The following is a 25,793-nucleotide window of genomic DNA, read 5'->3' as shown; positions in this document are numbered from 1 at the left end:
TGTTACTGTTTTTTGTACTATAGATAGCATTGTCTTGAGATAACAGGAAATAGTTCCGAAAAAGAAACTATAGAAGATGTAGGGTGGAAAGAAAAAGAAGGCATAAGACAGATACCGCAAGGGGTTTTCCAGGGGGATTTGGAAACATTGGGAAGTCCTTGGAAAGGCATGTGTGGCAAGTGTGATAAAGTGTGAATAATTAAGCATTTACTCCTTTCATGTTGTGCCTAGGAAGGTAAACCTCTTGAGAGGGATGGGAGGGTGTATGTGTACCCACCTCATATGTGGTTTTCTGAGAGCACCAGAAACACAAACTCAAACAGAATAATTTAGTGTGCTTTCACATGGAGCCCAGAGAGATAAGTGAGCTCTAATAGATACACAATAAATATGAAGGTAGGCAGGGAAAGCTGGTAAGAGTGGTTGTATACACTAAAAGTATTATTACTTTCACCTCTGTGACAAAGGAGAAGATCCAGGAAGTGCTAGAAAAACATTTACACATTAAATGAAATCTAATGCAAAAAATCACTCAAAGGGAGCAGAAAGTTTAACTGTAAATCGTTTGTCATCATGGCACATAGTAGATTTGACATTGATTAAAAAAAAACTGAAGCAATGCAAAAAAAAGAACTGCTACCCATAACAACCAGTAATGTTTTAGAATTCCTTCTTTAACCTGCACAGGGAAAATAAAACATGAAATAGGTTTGGCTGCTACCAACAAGCTACTTCTTTTTCTTTAGGCTTTAAGAAATAAGCTCGACTCATTTAACAAATCGAATAAATATTCAGAGTGAAACTATTCTATATTCTGTCATTCATTATCTACAATGGGGCACTGCTTCTGCACTGTAAGAATAACTGATAAAATGTGACATTTGATAACTAAAAACACAGAAAATGGTAAAGAAAACTGACTGGCACAAAATAACTGAAAATAAGTGGAATAACAATGAAAAGCAAAAAGATTTTTTTTTTAAATGGTAATAATGTTTCCAGAGAATCATGCATCAGTGATATTTGACTTCGTAAGACACAACAGCAGAGGTGGCTCTAGGCTTAACAAACGGCCAAAGGCAAATTTAGATGGTATGACCCAAAATTCTACAGTCAACCTGTCCTGTGTATATGACATAACACATGGGTCTTTTCCAGCTTGTTGGCTTGGGTTCTTTACATACAGAATTACCAATGAATACATGCAGGTGCAATCTCCATGTGAAGTAGAAATTTAAAGTATGAACTTATCTTGATTTATTTAATAACATACTGTAAAGCATAATGGTGTACAGTGGTTCCCACCATTTACAACATTAAAGTTCATCAAATTAGTTTTGTCAGAATAACCAAAATGTAATTCTGTTGTAGGAAACTAGTTGTAACCAGTTGGAAGCATGTTAACTGTGGCATTAGTTATTTAAACTAAGTAGTCTCTCCTTCTTTCCCTGTTTGTGTTTCTTTTACTTAAGTTTGCCAGTTGTATATGCTGCTTTTTTTTAAAAATGGGGTAAGGTATAGTCTTGTATCAAATACTGACTTTTCCCTATTCCAGCAACAAGTCTCCTAAGGTTTGAGGCCACACTCATGTCTTGGTATTTTTCTCAGGTGTTTGGGCCATGGACAGTCGACATGCAACGTTTGTTTATGGTAGTCCTAGCACCTGAGCTCCCAGTGCCACATCCTGGTCCCTGCTGTCCATAGCTGGTACTCCATGTTCACTCTACCTATGCCTCCTGGCTGATAACGCTACTTATAGGATTCTCCATCTGTTGAACCTGGCCACTGATGCTATTCCTCGTATGTTCCATTTCTTGCTCCTAGTTGCTGGCGGTACTCCTGGTTTGCATTGTCTGTCACTCCTGGCACTACTTCTGGTAATCTCTATCTAACACTGCTGGCTGCTGTCGTTACCCTGGTACACCTCGTCTGATCCCCACCCAAGGTATGCTCTGTTGTCAACTCTTTTTCTCCAGGCTCTTGCTGCTGGGTAAAACTACTTCAAGTGTGTACTCATTCATACCTCCATTCAGCCCATGACTCCAAACTGACTTGACACTCAGGCATCCACTGCGTCTATACAGAAGCTCCTAGTATGTGTCATAACGTCAAGGATTGCGTCCTTCCTTGCCCTGTGTGCACTCAAACTGAAGTCTCTAACATGGCTACCTCCATTTTGCTCCACCCCCAACCCATTCAAGCTGAGCCCTGGATACAAACTGCTTTGGAATTAATTACAGATCTCCCACTGCCATCTGAATGGTTGAAGAATTATAGAAGCAACACACTTTGTTCCCCTAGTGCATCTCCCTGCTACACTGGCACTCTTGGAGACAAGTTTGCAGTGTGTGGAGGCGTTTGCCGATTTGTGAGTACTAAGTGCACTGCGCTGGGCTCCTTGCCTTCAAACGTCTACACACATTAGCGAAGCGAAGTATGTATAACGAGATGCGTATTATATCTCTATTGAGGACTGTGCTATCCCTTTTGGATACATATCTGCTTTTATAAGAAGACATTGATAATCTGCCTTGTCCGTATACTGGTACCGTATATAGATAACCGCATTAGCAATGTCTCTTCAGATAGTCTCAAACCTGTAAGAACAAGTAGAATGGTCTTACTAGATACTGGTCACTCTGAGCAGTATTGAATAGGGTGCATGCTGACGATGATGGGGGATGGGCAACCACATGGCTGTTCGGGACAATGGACATGACTCATCCTTCCTTGTTACAGGGATGAGGTGTGTGTGCATTCCACTGTTCAGCCATCTTTGTGCCCTTTCATTTTGATATGTACCTGTACTTGCTGGGCTGACTGGCTATGTTATAAAGCCATCTCCCACTGGGTGTCGTCCAGTGACCTTAATAAATGAAGGAGTTGGGGGGTCTGTTCGGCTCTTTTCTACACTGACTCCAGCTTGAACCATCATCGTGTCTGACTCTCTCTGGTGCTAAAGAAGTACTTAATTCCTTATACAGAAAGAACTGAATGCAGCGTGCATTTAAGCGCAGCGGATTAATATGCGCAGGCAGTGTATATAAAATATCCAAATCATTGGTCTCAAGTCTCCAATTCACTGATCTGATTACCAACTCAACATCAAAAATGATTTGCCAATCATCACTGCTAGGTAGATCCTGTCCTTAATCCCAGTGACAAGGTTTAGCACACAACAAAAAATCTCTGCCTCAAAGTCCCCTTCATTAAGCTTGCTCCTCGCTTTATGAGTCCTTATGAGGTCTTATTCAGAATGAATTCAGTTATCTACAGATATCGCTTGCTTCCTATCTTTGTAATCTTAGTTATTTTCATGTTTTGTCATTGAAACCTCTGGTACTAAATCTCCAAACTTATCTGGCCATCCTGTCCTGCCCATCTACTGAAATCTGGGAAGAATTTAAGCTCCATACTATTCTGGATTCCAAGCTCAAGAAAAACAAGATGTATCCATCAATTGATTGGAAGGGCTTTGGCCCAAAAGAAAGATATATATTTGCCCCACATCTCATTTGCAAGTTCCATCAATGCGTCCCTCTGAAGCTTAGTCCCAGACATGTGGGTAGACCCCGTAAGGAGTGGGCAACTGCAGCGGCTAATTCCCTTCTTTGTTCCAGTAGTGCATATGCTAGGACTCAAAGCAGTGTCTCAGTCATAGTCAATCAGCAGCGCACGTGTCATTTCATGTAGATTTAAAAAACCAAAGCACTCAGTGGACAAATTCTGCTTCTCTGGGCCCTTACAGCCATCTACTGCCACCCCAGGTATGCTCTGATGTCAACTGCTTCTCCAGGATCTTGTAAACAAAAAATAAAGTTCAAGGAATTATTGATAGCAAAACATAGAAATAATAGTCCCGTGCTTTGATAAGGCCTGCACAGTACTAAATTTCGCACTAATAGTGCGCAGACAAAAAATGACAACACTGACATGAGACACAAATTGTATTATATACAATATACAGGCAACATACAGGCAAATATTACAATACGCAGGCAACACATGGGCAACTATTACAATGTGTCGACAGACAGTATGCAGCTAATAGTAACAATGGGGGAAAATAAATGGACAATCATGGACAATCATGACAATATATGGCAACTTTCCCAGCACATCAGAGCTACTTTACCCAAGTAGTGGATAAATGAAATGGATATTGTATTTAGATTGCACTCTACTCAGATTGAAGTTCATGTGTGGCACAAATTCTCTGATATTAAACAAGTATGCATAATGCTCATTCAGCTTTTTAAACTTCACTGAATGTCTTCTTGTTCCAGGTTAGTGACTCACTGGGTAGTGAAGCCAAGATCAGCTCCAGGGCTTCATCTTTAAAAAGTCTTCAATGTCAGCTCCTGTATGTCTGTCCTGAAAGGTTTTCTTTTAACAGCTCTCTCTTAGGTAAAATAAACAGCACATATAATTTCCCAAACATTAAAATTAACATTACATTTTATGGAGAGTAATATACATATACATTTATCTTTATTTATTAGCTCTATACATGCTGCTATTTACAAAATGATACAACTGATGTTTCAGGTTTGCATTTCATATTTGCCCTTTTTTTTTTGGCTCTAGCTATCTTTTACAATGTTTTTTTTGTGGGTTTTTTTTGGGGGGGGGATAAATGTAACTACATTTAATCCATTATCCTTGTTTCCTCCTGCCCTATACATTAAAGAACATAAGGGTCACCTAAGGGCAATTATAAAAGTATAGGAGTCACGGGAAGGAGAAGGGGAGAGGGAACATAAGGGAAAAACAGAAAAAAACATTAACACCAAAACTTGGATAAACCCAATTGTACAGGCCATTGTCCAGGAGTGAAGGAGACAATTAAATGCTGTGGTAATCAAATACTATCACCACTAACTTATGGGCCCCTGAATAGAGTAAAGAAGCACAAGAGGTTTTTTTTCCACGTGTTATTGGTACTACCCCCTTACCTAACCTATGTGTTCGCTCACTTCTGATCTACTGAGCCGACCTGTGACAGGTTATGAGGCTGAGTGAAAATCACTCACCTCATAATTCTCCTTCAACTTCCGATGGTTTCATATGTAATATATAATTGCAGTGTCCAGACACAGGACAATGTTTTAAAGAAATCCTTGCCTTTTAACCAACTCTCTCTCTCTCTCTAAAGCACGAAGACTACTAATAGTCATTGGACACTCAATTCCTGAGCATTTCTCTGTTTGCCTCCTTGAGTGTTATAACTTTTGCCCAGTGCACGTCAAGCCTGTCACTCATCCCTTTTTGTCAATTACCAGCTCAGGACAGTGAAAATACAACTGTTATATGGGAGCACATTGATAATATGATTGGATGTTGAAGGTGTGGTTTTGGACAAGGGGAAGGGTCAAAGTGACATTAAGGGGAACAGTTTCCTGTTAATAAATCCAGTGCTCCATCAGTCTAACTTACCTAATTAATGATGAATGAAAATAGAATATAACAGAGGCCACTGACATGTATAGTCTTGCAACACATATAGAAAGAATACTAATTATCAATCTGCAAACACTCAGATACTAATTGAAATAGATAACTAACCTTTGACTTGAATCATGACTCGCTAAGTGGGATTGATTTACAAATACTGGAGTAAAGTGGCTGCAGCAGTTATCTATAACTACCAATCAGATTTCATTGGAAAGAAAAGACCTAATTGTTGCAGCACTTAATTTTTACTTTAACTGTATTTGCATCACTATTTTAAAAATAAGCTCCATTGTATGCATAGTTGAAATTCCTGCCATGGCAGATGATCATACTCTAGGCCTGGGGTAGCCAACTTCATCCTTCTGGCTGTGGTAAAACTTAGGGATGTCCCGATACCGATGCTAGCATCGGAATCGGGCCCGATACAGGGCATTTTGACAAGTACTTGTACTTGTCAAAATGCCCCGATACAAAGCGCCGAAGCTTGCGCTATGTTTTTTTTTGGTTTTTTTTAAACTTTACCTTCCGTGGTGGCTGTGCGGAGGAGCGCCGCGTCACTGCTGTGGGCGGAGCTCCAACTGGGGTCCTAATTTAGGTGGCTGGAGACTGCCCAGAGGATTCCACCTGGAGCTCCGCCCACAGCAGTGACGCGTCGCTCCGCCGCTGAGTGACGCCGACGTCCAGCGCCGCCGACTTCAGTGGTGGATCCGGGGAGGAGGAGGGGGGGACTTGTACGGGGCAAATGCCCGCCCGCAGATACAGCCGCTCTCGGCCTCTGGTGCACTGGTGACAGAGTACATCCCCGCACAGCCACTGCTCTTAGTGTTTTGTGTGATCTACTGCTGCAGTGCATTCTATATATCCTGTACATATGCAGGACATATAGAATGCACTGCAGCAATAGATTTACAATTCTGCCCTGCTAACATGAATAGGTTAAATCATGATCCATAGTACAACTACATGTTATGTACTATGGATCATGATTTAACCTATTCATGTTAGCAGGGCAGAATTGTGAGCGCCTCCCACAAGCTGAGCACCGAGACGCGATGCAGCGATCCGAGACTACAAGAGACACCGCATGAGGCACAGGGATCGGAGTGAAACTGTGAGTGAGGAAAGCTGGGACAGGGCTGGCTGTAAATCTATTGCTATAGTGTACTGGACGTCTGTAATGTATATGTAGTACATATATACAGCACACACCTCCACTACACTCCAGCAATAGAGTTACAATTCTCCACTGCTAACATGAATAGGTTAAATCATAATCCATAGTACATAACATGTAGTTGTACTATGGATCATTTAAAGTCAACTGTCCCTTTAAGAAAAAGTATCGGTAATTGGTATCGGCAAGTACATGCGGGGATGTACTTGTACTTGTACTTGGTCCTGAAAAAGTGGAATCGGGACATCCCTAGTAAAACTACATATCCTATTAAGCATTGCAAGACTCTGACAGTCACAGGCAGGACTTCCAGAGACAGGTGCATGATGGGATTCGTAGTGTCATCACAGCTGGCGAGCTGAAGTTTAGCTACCTATAATCCTATAAGGTACAGTCAGGGAGAGGCTCTTTCTGACTGCTTGGCCTCTCCTTCCTTATACACCAGGAGAGCAGTTTTAAGGGCAATAATAGTTTACATAGTTTAATGGGGTAAGATGTCATCTTAGTGGCCAGTATGTAAAGCAAATGGAGTAAACATCCATGACTGACCTTACAATAGTACATGCACAGGGACAGCAATGGCCTGCTTCAAGATGACAGATAAAAATGGCAGTCGGGTTTCTGGTGTGTTTCTTCATCTTATATCTTTTTAGATGTGCTTGCTTAACAACAGCTAGATTTGCCTACAACTCACTACTATTTTGAAATTGAAATAACCAAGATATAATGACATCATCTGTTTTGGTATTAATGTAACAGAAGGCAGATCTTATTTTACTAATATGTTAGAGTGGTTGCAACATAAGGGTAAACTTAATGGGTAGTTTAATCCGAAATCACATCTACCGTATGTAGAACAGGTGACATACCATAGAATGGTCTAGATGTACATCACAATAACAGTGTCCTGGAGAGGTCATTTCATGCTAACACATACTGTATGTATCTTGTCACTGCATGCTTATACTGTATATGCTTTGTTTGTATTTTGTGATTTCTCCATTTGTGTCTTGGTTTGTCTTTTTCTTTGTTCATAAATTATGCAAATCAAGGGAGAAACAAGGGAGAAACATTTCATGTACTGTATTTCCATGGTGCAGATGTAAAAACACAAAATGGATAATACATAATGTATTAACAACAATTAGGCATAAAAACATACAAAAACTCACAGACGTATGTGTTTAACATGCCCATAAATGCATGTAGCAACACACATACAAATTAGAGGCACTGAATATCCACATATGTGAAAGGGGTACTTAACATAAACACAAACATCTACGTAGCATCCCCCTTCCCGGTCAGTGCTATCCCAATATAGGATAACCCTACCGGTGGCTCTGAAGGGGTGATCTACAATAAACTGTACTAACGGGTCTCCCTGTCTTTCATTTATAAGAAACCTTCACTATGGATGCACAGCACAACTTTAGTTGCTAGGGTCGGTTGCTATGGGTTACTACAGCTCTGATTCTTCTTGTCTAGGGGTATTGTTGCTCAGTTTGCCCATCAGCACGTACTTCCCTTTTGTTGTACGATTGAAGTGAGGTCCAGGCTGTAGTTATGATGCTTAAAACATTTATTGAAGAACTTCAGGGAGAGGGGTAGAGGAGGGTTAGGATCATCCAGGCAGATGTAGACTCCATGGTTTCTCAGGGAGTGTGGCTACAGCTTCCATGCACCGCAGGCCAAGCACCTGACACTGCATTACTTGAGGTAAGAGTTACTGGATCTCTGTCTTTATCAGCAACAATGACTGGACCTGCTGCCACCAGGCTCCATGGTGATTCCAAGTCTAGTCCCCAGGCTTTGAGGCCTGGTCAGCTCAGGCAATCCAGCACAGCCTTCCCGCAGGCAGGACCTGGGGGAGGAAGAAAGAGCCCACATGGCTCACCCTGAGTATTTATCTCCTCCCCCAGCATGCACCACTGGCTCATTCAACAGTGATTGGCTGGGAAGGGATATCTACTCCTAGCAATTCCATTGGCTGCTCTGTTCTATCACCAGGGTGTGCCTAACTGCAATTCTAACTGCAGTACCTCTGGCAGCAGACAGATGGCAAGCAATGATAGATTATTTAGGGGGGGAGAACCACATGAACCAAACTACAATTTAATATCAGACCACATACAATCTGATAAACACTAAATTTAATAGCACCCTTTCCACTAGGGCGCTACACCTGCTTTTTCTATTTTCTCAAAACACACAGAGCTGCATCAAATACATGTGAACATAACACATATGATGAAAGAGATGTCTACTTGAAATGTATTTTAAGGCAGTTATTTGTTAACCTGTTTGCATAATGGCAACTCTTACAGGGCTCTGCACAAAAGGGTGAAGAGTTTGATGAAGGCAGGAAAAGTAAACAATTTAAGGCAACATAGCTGATTTGGAAAAAATCTCAAATTCAGCTCACTTTCCAGTTCAGCTATGTTGCCCTAGATTGTTCACTTCTCCTGCCTTCTCCAAACTCTCCACCCTTTTGTGAATAACCCTGTTAGTCTTAACTTGTGCATTGAGGTCAACTTGGTGGACCTAGCTGCACAAGTTGCTGTGGGATTTTGAGTGCCTTTGTTCTCTTCCTGTTCCTCAGTCTGGACAGAGTTACAGAACAGAATAAAAAAGCATCCAAATATTCAAATTAGTGGATAGATTGTTATGATGGTGAGATAAGCAGCAATCATGAATCAATGTGTAGTTCTGGAGTTGGCTGCATAATACAAAGTATGAGACATTTGCACAGAACTCCCTTTGTCTGCCAGTCACTCATCTCTGGTGGAAGTAGCAGGCAAGAGGTCTTCCACACTGCCAATGGCAGGCAGCATCCATTGTAATGTAATATCTGCTACTGGCTACCTTTATGCAATTGGACATTATCTATGGGCGCTACATGTGGAGGGATGGTTGCCTCATAGAGGTTTTCTCTGTTTGAGACTCTGCACTGTAAATTACCTGAGCCTTCAAATGTACCTAAAGCCAAAAAATCTTTTAGGCTTGGATAGAGTGGTGAGAGGTTAGAATCCCTGTCTGGTTTTTATTGGTGTTGTATCCCAATTAGATAGATTTACTCTCTATATGTCCTGGTGATGACTGTCAACTAGACTCAAAGTGAGGGAGAATCCAACATTTTTGAGTTGTCACCAGAACAGTCAATAATAGGGGGTGAAATCTTTCAGTGGGGACACATGTTCCTGTGACAAGCAGTTAGAAGGGCATTTCACTTATATAGGAGAGATTTCCTCTCACATCCTGTTGTGTCTACATCATGTCAAGACTAGTGATGGGCCGAACAGGCCCGAGTTCAGTTTGAATTAGAACTTTAGAACATCCAAAAAGTTCAAATTCAAACTCAATAATAGTCTATGGGGTAGAACTTTCAAAATCAATTGTCCCCTTTTTGAGGGCTTATATGGAAGTTATTGGCCATAAATGGGGATTCAAGTACTCCCCTGGGGGTCATGTATCAATGAAAATATATATTTTTTAAAATAACGTCTTTGAAGGAGCAGTGATTTTTATATCACTTAAAGCAGGGGTAGCCAAACTCCGGCCCTCCAGCTGTGGTGGAACTACAAATCCCATGAGGCATTGCAAGATTCTCACAGTCACAGACATGACTCTCGGAGAGAGATGCACCATGGGAGTTGTAGTTTCACCACAGCTGGAGGGCCAGAGTTTGGCAACCCCTGACTTAAAGGATAAAAATGAAAAATTATTTTAAATATCGTGCCTGGGGGGGCCCCTTAAACTGCCTGTGAAGTGGTGGATCTGTACAATGTATAGAGCCTGCTGCAGCAAAAAGTGACATTTAAAAGGAAAATGACATTTCAATTGCTGGTAATTGGTCTTCCTTTAATCTTTTCAACAACTGCTTGGAGAGGCAGCCGGTATGAAGAGGCCACACTTTAGGGCATTAGGAACAAGGTTAGAGATTTATTGGATAAATTGTGGTGCCTCTTATGCAGGCGTTGGATGAAAGTAACAATTCAAAAGAAAAAAAAAATGATATGCCCCTGTCACAAAGGTGTCATAAGATGCCTTTAGTGTTGGCGGTTCCTTCATAGCAAAACCCTTCAGATTTACTCTTGGCGAGTGCAGGATTGGACCCTGCTGTAAAAAAATTCAAATTATATGCACCTGTCACATGCGGGTGCGGAAAGATTGAGCCTTGGTTGTTGATGGTGCACTACACCGAGAACATTACTTCAAGATAGAATAATCACCGACAAAGTTAGGCAGCCTAGGCAGTCGGACTGATTCATTTTGATAAATATCAGCCGGTCAACGGATTCCGTGGACAGATGTGCCACAAAACCTCCAGCAGCACTGAGCGTCCTTTCGGAAAGCACGCTGGATGCAGGGCAGCCCAGTAGCTCCATGGCATATTGGCTAAGTTCTGGCCAGTGATCTATTCTCAAGACCCAGTAAGCCGGTGGATCGTCTGTTGGAAAGCTCTCCATGTCCGCTGCTGCCAGTAAGTAATCCTGCACCATTTGATGCAGATGTTGCCGATGGGTGGCTAAAGTTAACATCCCGTGAGTGGGGAAAAAAATCATATCCTCATTGTTTTGTGAGTTGGATGAGTCAAAATCCATTATCTATATATAGAGTATATATGGGTTTTAATGCAGTCAGATAGGAAATCGTTCAGTGGAAAACATTTTCCAATTAGGAGATCTACCTTTAATTACATTTTTCACTAAATATTGGGGTTTAAAAAGGAGTTGCGCTAATATTGCGCAACATAAAAATTTGCAACTACCACCATTTTATTCTATAGGGTCTTGGCATTCAGAAAATATATAATGTTGGGGGGTTTTAAGTAATTTTCAGGCCTAAAATTTGGAATATAACATGGGTACAAAAAAATGAAAAAAAGGCCTCAGTCATGAAGGGGTTAAATTGACTTATGTGTTTAAAAAAGTCAGAACTGATAAGCCAGCAACCAGAAAGCTAAATCTGAACATCTACAAGTTGAAGTACTTTTAAACACTTCCAATTTTTAGTTACCCAGTTCCCTAGGTTTGCTATAACAGAGGTCCCTGATTTTGTAACTCATGGGTTTCCATTTGCCCCTGCGAGAATATTTTAATCATATTGTAGAATATTTTAATCATATTGTAGAGTGAAGCTATCTTTCTGCAGCAATTTAACCACATTGCATAAACTCCATGCTATTAAGCTCCTCCATAGAGTTTAATGGTCCAGGCAATTAATTACTCATTTAAGATTTTTGCGGCACTTCTGAGTAGGAAATGGGAGATTCATCTCATGAAATTAATCTCATAAAACAGCATAAAGCATTATTGTGTTTACTACAAAAATGATCTCATGAGAATTTATCACAGGAATTAAGATTACCCCTGTAGCCATAGCATAAGGCTCAAAATCATGACATTACAAAATAAATGAGGAGACTGGCAGTTCATGGTCTAGTGGGCTGGAAAGCTTCAGTGCTTTGTGATGGCTTTATTAAGATCTCCATCTAAACATTGATCAGTGCACTTTCTATTGACAGGACAAAGAACATAGTCTACAGTGATGGACTTGGGGTAAATAGCATCCATGCATAACGCTTTGAACTATTCCATTCAACTAAAATAGCATTACTTTTCTATAATAACCAAGTGAAAATAGCACCTCGCGCCAAACTCTGTGTAGCTGCAAGCACTATAAGAAGTGTTACCCTCTGAATATATCGAATTATAATGAATGTGCTGCGCTTCATCTAGAACAATACATAAACAAATCTCTATAATAAATATGTGCTTAAATAATACATGCAATCAAAAAAGTGTTAACAATGAATCTTCTTGTAAATAATAACCCTCTGGAAAGTTCATATATTCCATGTTCACATATACACAAATGTGGAATCACACGTATATAGTGCTCAAGATTTGTCCCAAGTGCCCCACACTCTTTATCCTTCCACTGTGAAAGTTCTTTGTACAAAGTCCATACATCAACTCCAATTATCACCCAGGTGCTCCCCCTCTCAGTGGGCAGTGACCTTATAAATAGACCTGAACAGGTCTAGAATCGCTTTAATGGGTCTCCAATCGATCTTATTCAAAGGCCATCTCTCCACAATCGTTGCACAGAAAATGACCACTTCAGCTTTCTTACCTGTAAACCCATATGAACCTATGAATCAGATACATTTTTACATGTCTGTTTTTTTGGCGATAACTTTGTAATTGTAAGGTAACAAAGCAGTGCATACATTTTTTCTTTTTTTTGGTGAACTAGGTTTTTGTTTTGCTGATATTGATGATTTTAAAATGATTTTATTTTCTAATAATGCATATTTTCCTGTTTTGAGCATAGTTATTTTTGAAAAGTAGCTTTCCTACAAATATGGCATGCTAAAATTACATACTATAATAATTGTTAGGCCTCTTGAGAATGTCTTATAGTGGGCCTTTCAGTAACTTCATAGGTATACATAAATACATTCCTGAAAGGTCACAATATACAACCGTACAATAAAAAAGCAATCCTTAAAGTGAACCTCAGATCATGCATACTAAAGTATTTACATTTTATAAACCAGGCCTCAAAATTTCCACTTGCTCCCTCGCAATTGGTGAGTGAAAATTGCGTGGGGGTGAATGGAATGTCATTGAGGGGGTGCGCCGCCAGTGGAACCAGGGATGGGACACTACCACCGCGGCGATTGCTCGCTTCTGTTCTGTCTGCAGACAGAATGCAACTATAAATTATTTTACAACAAATAGCATAAAATATATATAAAAGTAAAACTTTAAATTCATCTTAAATCCATAAATGATACATTAAGTTATAACATATATTTCCATCAATACTCCACCAGTACTCACTTTACAACATCTTTCAATAATTAAGACAAATCTTGTACATTATAATATGGTGGTTTAGATGATGAAGTAAGGGGAGTGCGCTATGCAATTCTCATATCGACTGATCTGCTTGATCAGGAGTTGTAGTGAGCTTATATAGATGTTGAACCAGGTACCATACAGACAAGAAGCCCCAGACCAACCCTTGCTCAAATGAAGGGGAGTTAAAAAGAAGTATTGGGAGCCAGCAGAATAAATAAATCTCTTTAAAAAAGTCAATATTATGACTTCCTATTCACATTCCATAAATATACAGTATAACCTTAGTTACACTTGCATTTTCAAAGGGTGTCGGATATGAGCAGTACATTTGGGAGAAGTCAGCTTGAATCACTTAACATTACTTGTATTGCACTCATATATTCTGTGCTGATGTTTGTCTAATTATGATGTTTCAGAGAGAAAGGGTAATTGACTAACGTAGCTATGGTCCCAAACCACCCTCAGCATTAAAGGAGAATTATGGGGTAGGTGTTTTCCCCATAGTTCTCCTGAGGGTCACTGAGACCGCTGCAGCCAGGACGGATCCCAACATTACTGTCGAGATCCACCCAGCTGCGTGAGTGACAACTGGCTCTGCCTATCTAGAGGCAGAGCCAGCTGTACCCACCCCTTCCCCCGTCCTTTCCGCCAGTCAGTGCTGGGGGGATCAGAGCGGGGAGGGGAGGAATCCCTGCAGGGAGCCGTGAGTGACAGTCGCGGCTCTCTGCAGGGACATGATCGAGAAGTGAGCTAACGACGGTATGTGTTTGCTCACTTCCTGATCTATTCAGCCAACGTGTGACAGTTTCATTGTCACACGTCGGCTCGAACTATGAAAATCACTCACCTCATAGTTCTCCTTTAAACTCTCAGAGCATCAAAGTTTATCTGCTGGCATAGTATTGGGACCCCCGAAATCCAAGGGGACAGGAGAGGTCAATCCTCAGTGGGACAGAAGGGATGCCATTGCCTCCTTCAAGTATCCCCCACAGAGACTACGGATATCAGATTGCCAGAGAATGCTCTGAGCACCTTTGCTGAATTAGTTAGTTATTGTGAGGCTTGATGTGAAATTACTTAGCCTGGTGATTCTTACTTAGCTTTATTAAACCTTGGGAAAATATAAAACATGTCATTGTTATCCACTTTAAAGTGTATTTCCACTTTTGCAGTCAATTTTGTGGAAACCCCTCTATATGTTCGTGTTCTGATTCACAAAGCATACCTAAAAATAATTTACCTTTTAGATGCCTCTATCTAGCAGGCCTTTGCAAGCTTCTCTCTCAATTTCTGTAACAGCAAACTCTGTCTGTCCTAATATAAAGACTAAGGACAGACTGAGCTGGCCTTCATTAACCACTTGCCCCCCCGCTGACCGTACATAAATGGCTGAGCGGTTGCCTTTAGACGTGAGTGGACGCGCACAAGTAGGAAACTGTCAAAATTTGAAACAGCCAGTGATGGCTGTTTACAAGCGGTCCGGCAACTGTAGAGCTGCCCGATCGCTTGTATGTTGTGCCTTTGTGCACCCTCATCGCCGATCCTGGGCTCCCTGTGCTTTGTGCTTGCCCAGCATTGCATGACTGAATAAATGTCAAAGTACTGCAGCACTGAATACTGAAAAATGGCCAGTACAGGAAGGGGGTTTAACACCCCGGTCTTCAAGTGGGTAATATACAAGGTCATCAGGGCTTTAAACCTTTACCAGGACAGGCAGTCCTGCTCATTTAGTTTACCAGAGATAACGAAATCTGCCAGCACAGTACAGACAGGGTTAATCATTTGAAACAAAATTCCCCCAATCCCCAGACAGTGGAAACTAAGCAGGATTTTAAGCCCTGGAGTTATCACAATGAACATCTAAAAAAGGGTAAGCTGCAACTTTTAATTAAAAAAATATATATGCTATGTGATTGGGAACATGTAACAAATTTAAAGTGGCAAATGTGGAAATACACTTTTAATGAGCTTGACAGTATGCAAAATGTGAATTCACAGAGGCATTTCTGGTTTACCAGCAATTATATTTGTTTAAAATGACTTGATTGTTCCATTCTACGCATTGGTGGTTCATGGAGATCGAGCTTCATCCAATGCTTTCAGTGGTATGGTACTTGTACCTTCCAGGCACACTTTATATGCAAATACACATTTGTAAGCAATGTTTAAAAAAAAAAACCCAAAGAAACAAAGATTTAAGAGAATAAACTAAAGAAAGAAATAACAACATGCCACATGGTAAAACATAATGTATTGTTAAAGTATTTGCAACCATTGATGGAAAAAGTTCACGTCCAATTCATTTCCAGGATACACCTACCTTTACCATTATCAATGTCACTGCAGTAATCCTATCTCCCAAACTGCTACTATGTTTCAGCACAGCTCTTTTTTTTCTACTACAAAATTATAAATGTGTTGTGTCACTATATATATTTTCCTTAGGGCGTTAAAAGAGTTTAGAAGCCCAAGTTATTTACACATGTAAATGAGTCATAGAAGTGACTCCTCTCCCGACTTGCCTGCTCTTCAGAAAGTGTATATAATTTGCAGTTAGAGAGAGTCTAAAGTCAAACCACCTCTGCTGTCCTCTCCCTTTGGAATACCCATTCTCCTAAGTGGAATAGGGGCACGCTATTGAAAAAGTTTATTTGTGAAAGAACAAATATATATCTTTTTATAGCAAGAATGACTCTGCATGTTTCTTTTGCTATAGATGCTTCTTCCCTGCCTATTTTCTTTCCTCCCTATTTTCCCTTCCCCATTTTTTAATTGTACAATGAGTGTAGGCATGCCAGCATATGCATTGGGTGTCGAGATGAGGTAACTCCAGGAAGAAGACCAGGAGAAGATGTCAGTGGTGGCGATGGAGTAAAATAAGGCAGCGCAGATGTTGTATTACTGGAAAAAGCCTATGTGTAAGGTAAGTCTGCTATAATGTTGCTTTATTGACATAAAGCAACATGCATTATGTGATGCTTGTTGCTTCAAGTGAATTAAGCACAAGCTTATCACTATCCCAAGGTGTGCTGCTGAAGATCCTTATTTTCCTATGATTACATGGTGGTGCCATCTACTAGTTCACTACAGCATCCTGCATGAACTGTGTGCAAGCCTGTAATGTGTGCTTTTCTGCTATTAAAGTTGTCATGTGCCCATCCTAATAAACCACACAGTAAATGTATCTTTGAATGGAGGTCATCACTGATGCCTTCAGTTTTTTAATTAGCTACCATAATTTGCAGTAATGAGGTTCTATTTTTCTGTGGAACAAATCACTTTAGCTACACAGTTGGTTGCTGTGAAGTCAGCAGCGCCCTCAGCCCCTACCCCTTGCACTAATGTGTTCACTTCCTCCTCTGCATGCCATTGCCAACTCTTCTTGAAGATCACTTTTTGGAAGCCTAGATGATCTGGCTGCCAGGCGTGACGGGAGGGCGTAAATATATTGCTGATATAAGAGCAGGTAGAGGGACTGAGGGTGCTACTCACTTCACCACAACCAACTGTGTAGCTAAAGTCAGATGTTTCAAAGAAAAGTAGAACCTGATTACTGCAGATCTCAGTAATCTTTTAAAATTCCAAGCCATCAATGGTGAGCTGATTTACTCCTCTATTCGAAGATAGCTTTACTTTGTGGTGGACTAAATGGCTACAGATGTACTTTAATGTGTAGGCTTCCAGACTGTCATCTTTACTACTTAGGGTTTGTCAGGTGTGGTGTAATTTTTCTATTGATAACTGTAAATACTATTTTTGTCCAAGAAGAGCTGCACTCAATGCTTCCTCCAAATAAATCCACATTTTATTTCAATTAGAGATGCACCGTTACCGATACTAGTATTGGTATCGGTGCCAATACTAGTATCGGTAACGGTATACTCATACTCGCCCAAATGCTCAGATACTTACCTCTGATACCGGAACTTCCGGTCAGTGGGTGATCTCCCTCTGACCGGCATTGCCGAGGGAGCATGGAGCCAGCTTCCCTTCCAATCTAGGAAGCCGGACTTTCTCCTTACATGTTTCACAAACAGGGCTTAATCATAATTATATGATGATGATATTAAATGATATTGATTAAGATCTCTGGGTGAAACATGTAAGGAGAGGGTTTCTTTCATTCTGGGGAGCTTTGGAAGGTGTATGCCATATCATGAATTGAAATAAAATTTGGATTAATTTGGAGGAAGCATTGATTAAGGCTCTTTTTGGACAAATATGAATTCAGGTGAGAGCAAGCCTTTTGCCAGCACCTGGGGGTTCCTCTTAATATGGATCTGACTGCAGAATCTGACCGGTGAGTGTAGTGGACTATTGTAAATACTATTTGTTGCTGTTTTTTTTTAAATAGATGCTGTTATTTAGGTTTATTGACCTTGTATTTGAAGGGTTTGCATTACTGACCTGATACTGTGTTACTCACAATTTTTATCAGTCAATATCATATTACAAATTTTACAGCTATAATTAGTGGAGGAAACATAGTCAAGTAGATAGGGACATGAATTTGTTTTTCCAAGTGTGCTTTGCATACACTTGCTTTTTGTCATGAGAATTTTCATTCAAGTAAAAAGGAGATGGGGAAAAATTATTAATCCAGATGCGTGCAGTGTACCTGCAAGCCAAACAGACACATGCATGAGACGAGCATATCAAGTAACGCCAATCTAGCTCTATGCTGTATTAGCATTTGATATGTATCCGGATCTTGTTGTCTGTCCTGGAGACAATAAACAGGCTAACAGAACAGATGTGCCATAGGAATACCTGTGGGAGAAGCCATAATCCATGCAAATGTGTGTTATGAAACTAATCACAATTCACGCTTCTGCCACACTGTGAGCATAAATGAGGGCACATGTCACATACAGGGTTTTTTCTATTGATATACAATATTAAATAATGGAAGCATGCTAATATTATAAAGCATACCATTCAGAAATGAATTTCGGTCTAATGTTTTCAGATATGTTTATTTCAAAAGTTGAAAGATGGTCATCCAACATTTACAAGGTTTAACTATCTTCACAATCTTTTAAATGGCAAATGTTTAATTTTTTTTTTCATCGTCAACTCATATGCTTACTTGACTGTGTATTTGGTGACATTATTATTATTATTATTATACAGGATGTACCATCTTGTCTCGAATTGTATTGTGATTGTAATGTCTTCCTTATATTGTAAAGCACTGCACAAATTGTTGGCGCTATATAAATCCTGTATAATAATAATATTCATCCTTAGACACCATACTTAGCTCTCAGTAGAGACTGGCCATGTGCACATCAATGCAGCAATGGTACTATATTACAGACCGAAAGAAAAATATAGGTTTGGCGGGAGTCAAGCACTGGCAAAGGGACATAGAGATAAGCAGGGGGACCCCTACACCGATAATTCTCTAACAAATTTTTAGAAAGTATTCCATTGGATATACACATAATACCATATAACCCAGACAGCAGAGGAGAGATTGGGGCTTAAAGGGAATGTAAAATGTTTTTTTACATATTTTCCTTATTTATTATGGTCAGGACTTTTCTTTTTATTGGTAAAGAATAAAACATTATAAAAAACATTGTATATAAATATATTGTATTCTTATTTCCATCCAGTGAGTGGAACTAGGCTGATGTTTATATAGTTTCCATGTTTTTAAACTCGTGTTATAAAATGCCTGTTGTTTGCAGAGCTCAGTTGCTCAAGTTGAAATGTACACAGTAAGTGAGTCTAAGCATATTTATTGTGTGAGTCTTAAGCATAATAGTGTCTCTATTAATTTTCTGCATCTAAATACCCCACTAGATATATACATTTAGCTGTTTGCACCATCATCTTATAAAGGGCTCTGCATCTATACCTGAAAAAATGTAGGCCAGAATGTTCCCTGGTTTAGGCCCCACTAACTATCTCTCAATGAGCTTGCTGCAGCCACACCCCTTACATCAGAACATATAGATCAACAACATGATATCTGGCTGTACATTACAAATACATCTATAATAAAGGGAAATTCAGTAGACTTTATACCAGTTGTAGTGTTTCCTGGGAAGCATTAGAATTTAGATGTATTTCTTACAGGCATTTATATAGTGGCCACAATTTACTCAGCATTACTCAGTCCCTATATCACATTCATATACACACATACTAAGGCCAATTTAGACAGGTAGCAATTAACCTACCAGTTTGCAGTGCGGGAGAAAACATATGCTAACACAGGGAGAACACGCAAGCTCCATGCAGATAGTGTCCTGGCTGGGATTCAAAGCAAGGATCCTACATCTGCTGGGTTGCCTGGAAGAATTTTTCTTGTAGGTCTGCCTTTTACTCTACTTCCTGAAATACATTTAGTCATGATAATGTATTTTTTAATCCAAAATCTAGGTATTTAGTTAAACATAAGGAAAATGTGAAGTGGGTTTTATGCCATAAGGAAGTTTGAACAGTCATATTATATCCAGTGGTTAAACTCATAATAATTGAACCAGTAGGGATAGGCACCATACCCCTTAATAGAAATATATAAGAAAAAAAGAGGAAAAACTGGACTTTTAAAGTGTTCAAACCATATACGATGTCCATCAAACATACATAGTTTTGTATAAAAATAGATGTTATTGCATTAAATATTGCATGGTGTACTAGTGTTAATTATGGATAAATATGAATTGAATAAGTGCCTAATAATATAATCAAATAGAATGTGTGATTAATACATATATGAGTTATTTCTGGAAGGGGGAGCGACCATTTTGGAGGTGCTCCTCAGGCCCTGAGTATATTTACCTGAAGCCATTATATAATATTGGTTATGTCCTGCATTAATATAATTTATAGGATCCAGTTTCTTTTTCCATTGTCAGAACATATGGACCAACAGTAGTTTCTAATAACATAGATATTGTATATCTTTTCGCAAATCTACATTGGAAGTTTTCAAATTTTTGACCGTTCTTTCATTTTTTTAGTCCTGTTATCCCCAGGCACCTCCCACCGATTAACCTGTTTAGCGATTGCGAGATAGCATGTGAGAGTAAGGATCCAGCCATTTTTGTGAGCAGGAAGTGGGTTTTGTATTGTTATTATTTGCAACTTTCATTATGATACTGATTATGGAGATTATTATACTTAAACCTATTTTGATACAATGTTTTAGAATACCTCCAACCTTCCTGATGAAGCACATACAGTTGTGAAACGCATTGAAGACTGGGCCCACAGTGGATTACACAACAAATACATGTTTTAGGACTAATAAGGAGTCTATGATATATGAGTTTAATATATATACACTTGTGGGTACCAAAAGGAGGTAGTTTGGTTTTAACCTCTTTCCGTCCGCCCGTAGCGGGCCCGCACGGGCAGAGTACACCGCGGATGTCAACTGGTTAATGTACTATTGTATCATACCAACGACATTTTGAATGTAACCAAGTCTAAATCATGTTGATTTTAATGCAATAAAATCTATTTTTTATACAAAACCATATATGTTTGATGGACATCTCGTATTGTTTGAACACTTTAAAGCCCAGTTTTTCTCTTTTTCTTATATATTATATCAAGTGAATTTTTAACTAGCAAATGTGTTCACAACAAAATTACATATTACAATTTTCCCTCATCCATATGTTGCAGCATTAGTACTTAAATTAGTACATAAAAAAAAGGTGAATAGACACATATAAGTGGAATTGCAGTTGTCTGTGGAAAGGAAGTCATGTAATTTGCCCCCACAGTCCATCATTTAGAGAAGCACCACTGCAAAGGGAACACAAATCAAAGAAAATTATTGACATACAGGGCATGTTTTAGACTGGTGACTCTACTCCAACAGGGCACTGAATGTACTATAATCTTAGAGGGGGAAAAAAATCACTGTAAGTAAAGGGAATAGTGTTCTTTTTGCAGTTACTTTCCTATGTCCAACTCCATAGACATCATGGTATGTGATAGGCCTTCCTCATGTACAACCCTGTAAAGTTTCAACTGCAGGCCTTTTCACCAAAGTACCAAATTATTTAAGATACATGAAATCATGTACTTTTTATATGGAGATATGAAATAGTCTGCCTTTTCTGTAGCAATAATTAAGGTTAGTTGGTTTGACTCATACTACAAAAAAAAAGGCAGTTAATATCTTAATGTCTGATATGTGCAACATACAGATTCTTTCTCCTAGGTTTCATATCTGATATGTTTTGCATCCAATCATGCATGGTATATCCTTACCTTAGCTAAAATGACTTCTCCCAAGTTTATATCTGAGGTAATCTTCATCCAGCCATGCATGGTTTATCCTGACCTTAGCTACCAGAAAATTATCTCATTGATTTTCTGGTTATGCAATGTTACAGGCACAGCATATACAGTGGAAAGATATACAACTTCCAAACATTCGTATTTTGACAGGACAATTTGACAATTTTGGACCCTGGCAAGTTCACGGTTCAATAAAGAGTGTATGGATTGCCTTAATAAGTGCATAAGTAGGTGGCCAGAGGCTTTCGATGTATTTCCAGCTTTGCAGCCAAATTGGGATAACATCTACTTTATATGTGTTACATGTTCCCATACGCATTGCATTTCAAAAACATTCCATTCGTAAAAACATTTCAAAATTGATGCTTGCACTTATAAATGCTCTTCTCTAAAAACTCCAAGTTTTTTTCCCAAGTCCAACTCAAAATTTGGTCTCCCTTGCTATGTAAGGTTTATGGGGTCTGGGGAAGTATGATTACCATATATGACCCTATCTGTAATGTGCTGGTATCTATCTTATCAGTTGTTAAATAGATGTGCAGGGCTGTCTTTCCTAACAAAGGGTTAAGTAGCTCAAAACTTGGGTGGTACATTGTATGTTATTGCGCTGTCTCTCAGTCTTGCCCCCCCCAGTCCGCCCCTTATCTCCACATTGTCACCTTTTCAAAACATTAGAAGCTAAAAGTATTTTTTTTAATTATGATTCTCAAATTTGACTGCAAACGTGGAAATGCACTTGAAATATGTTACATTTTGATATTTAACGTTTAGAAAGTATTAGAATGACAGATGGTGAAAGTAAACCTTTTAACTAGTATGCCTCCTTTTAAAACTAGCCTAAGCCAAGTAAGCAATCTAAGATCATTTATATCCACCAATGTCTACAGCCTAAAGTCTATAATAAAAAAACAAGAAATATAAAGTTCTGCTATTACAGCCTTTCTCAACCAGGGTGCCATGGCACCTTATTGCCTGCTGGCTTCCTCAGGAGTATCTTGAAATTTTCGCACAGTGTCATGACTTTCCAGGTGCAGGCAGGCCAGCCGGCAGCACCATGGAAACAAATTATGCTAAGGGAGGGTGACATCCATTTAGAATAGGACGGATGTTTGCCCCTTTCCACCATGCTGCCGTAGCTGTGGCTCCTAATCAGATGTGAGGTGGGCTACTGTTGTGAAGGGGAAACCCTGATGTGAAAGGAGGGCTACCATGTAAAGGGGGGACTCTGAAGTGAAGGGGGGCTTATGATGTGAAAGAACTGCCTGATGTGAAGGGGGGGCTTCTGATGTGAAGGGGTGACTCTGGTGTGAAAGGAGAGGGCTCTGATGTGAAGGGGGGCTCTAATGTAAAAGGATTTTTTATGTGAAAGGGGGATTCTCATGTGAAACAGGGACTCTGATGTGAATTGTTCTCTTAATGCAAGGGGGGCTCCTGATTTGAAGGGGGTGTGGTACGGATTTTGGAAGGGCCACATATAATTTTTTACATTTTAGACTGGGGTGTCTCGAGATTTTTCATATTCTCGTTACCCTAAGGAGAACTATGGGGAAAAACACTGACCCCATAGTTCTCCTTTAAGGGGTGATGTGACTGAAAGAAAGTTGAGAAACACAGTGCTAGGATACTGTATACAAAAAGTATAGTAACCCAATTACAACATGTGGGCGGAAATTGATAGAATTAGATATAGTTAAGATATCATTTTAGATAGCGTGGGGTATCATTTAGGCCCTTGTCATTTTTTTTTTGCCTGTGTCCCATTGGGAGATTTACATTCACTTCCTGTTTCAGAGACACATCAGATACACAGTTTCCCCTCACCAACTCTTTCTAAAAAAACTTGAAAATTTTGGATTTCCCATTACTTTTTCCATCACCAGCAACAAGGGTCATCAGAACTAAAAGTGGGTGAGTCTTCTAACCCCTTACCCTTCCATCCCAAACATACATTTGTAATGCAATAGTGGAAGGCTTGGGAAGGTAGACATGTAAACCCGCAAAGCATTTAGTTTCATTTCAGATCCATTCAGATTTGTTTTTTTTTGTTTCTTGGAAATTTGATTTGGTTCGTTATTTGGATTTTAGATCCGCCTGAAATTTAGTTTTGGAACAAAGTCACATAACCGTGCCTGTAATTCAACCACCAACAGCCAACAAAAATCTGATTGGCCAGAGAACAATTGCATGTCTGTTTTAGTTTAGTTTTGTATAAAAATCGGACGGATCCGGATTTTCATTAAACAAGCATTTGGATTCTTTCGTATTCTGACTTGTTAGAATTTGGAAATTCAGATGCATCTGAATGTCTAAATGTAACAAGATTCATACGAATATCCATTCAGAATGACACAAAATGTACATTACCCCTCACCATAGCTGAGCTTGAGTAAAAGAGGCTTTTGAAGCCTAGAGCTGCTGAAAAGCATGATGCAAATTTTCTTTTAGCAATTTTTTTGGGGGGGAAGGGTAAATAGTTTTCTAATACAATTATGTATATTATGCTAATCACAGAGATGTAACATTACTTCCCAGTAATGTGAACACTTGGAAAGAAGGTAATTCTAAAAAAAAATCTGTCTATGAGGTTTTGAGGTTATGTAAATTGGAATGGTCTTGTTGAGAATAGTCCAGCAACTCATTCCAACCTGATTGTAAACTGCATGAATGACTCCTGAATTAACCTGGCACAGGGTACAACTTTTGTTAACAGAGATTTAACAGACCACAAAGAGCTTTGATCATTCCAGTCATCTACACTGCTTCTTCTTCCTAGAAATGAAATTAGATGATTATATTTTAACTCAAGAGAAATCAAAGAGAAACCTTTGTGCATAACGCTGGAGAGTCCTAGTTGAGTCATTGGAAGCATAGAAAGTCATTCATAATTTTCCAGAATTGTCAGAGATTACTTTCCTTGGCGCACAGACCACCAATATCTACAACACCCAGCCTGGGAATATTTGTCCAGATTGTCAGGAAGTTGCAGATCATCTCTAATTAGCAGTATTCGTATGGGATGTCATTTGTAAGGGAGAAGATGTTGCGTTGAGAATTGACAAGCGCCTTGGCAGCAGGATATCTCATTAGCGCCAGCCATACACACAGCCCTTGAGAAGTGGAACCAAAGGGAAATCCACAAAAATATCCATCACTGATGTTTTTTACCACCACTTACCATGCACAGGCAGGAATAAATTATATACTGTGAGATGCAATGCATGCAGAATCTAAAATAAGATTTTATATAAGATTGGGTTATATCTCTAAGATGGTTTTAAATACTGTATGATACTCTCTAAAAAAATCATTACAAACTTGACCATTATACATTGACTATAACTTTGACAGTTTATGTCAGACTTAGAACTTCTAGCTGCAGATGGTATAGTCAGTACATTATGAAAGTTATTATTCACTCACACATTCTCTAGAGCTCTACAACGAACAATGCACCATTCACATCAATCTTGGTCCAATGAATTTGAGCATCTAATATTCCAACCACAGTTATTTCAGTTTAAACCAACTGAACAGCCAGAAAAGATGAAGCCAGCCAACATTGGGGAAATTATATTTAACACTCAATTTAAAAGAAGAATATTCAGACTCCATCCTGACAGTGCTGTCATAAAAGATTAATGTATGATAGGGATGTTCAGATACCAGTGCCGATACTTGGCATTTTCACGAGAACTATCCGGGTTGCAGCGGTTGCAGCTGCGACTGGGGTCTGGTCCTCTACCACTGTCCTGAAATCATTAGTCTGTATTGTTTAAAAAAAAAACAGTTATATGACACTAAACAAAAATGGATCAATAATTGGTATCTGTGAGTACTTGGACAAGTATCGGTACTTGTAGTTAGTCTGGAAAAAATTGTATCGTTGCATCCCTAATATATATATGGAAATTTTAAAACCGAAACGAAACCGAAATTTAAAAAAATGTCAGGCCGAAACCGAAACCGATACCGAAAATGTTTTTTATTTTTTCAATTTTTTTAAATATTTTTTTTTATTTTTT

Source organism: Nanorana parkeri, unplaced genomic scaffold (assembly GCF_000935625.1).
Source record: "Nanorana parkeri isolate BGI_ZX_2015 unplaced genomic scaffold, ASM93562v1 scaffold76, whole genome shotgun sequence".
Taxonomy (NCBI): domain Eukaryota; kingdom Metazoa; phylum Chordata; class Amphibia; order Anura; family Dicroglossidae; genus Nanorana; species Nanorana parkeri.
The sequence above is the reverse complement of the archived record's forward strand: the minus strand, read 5'-3'. Positions refer to the sequence as shown.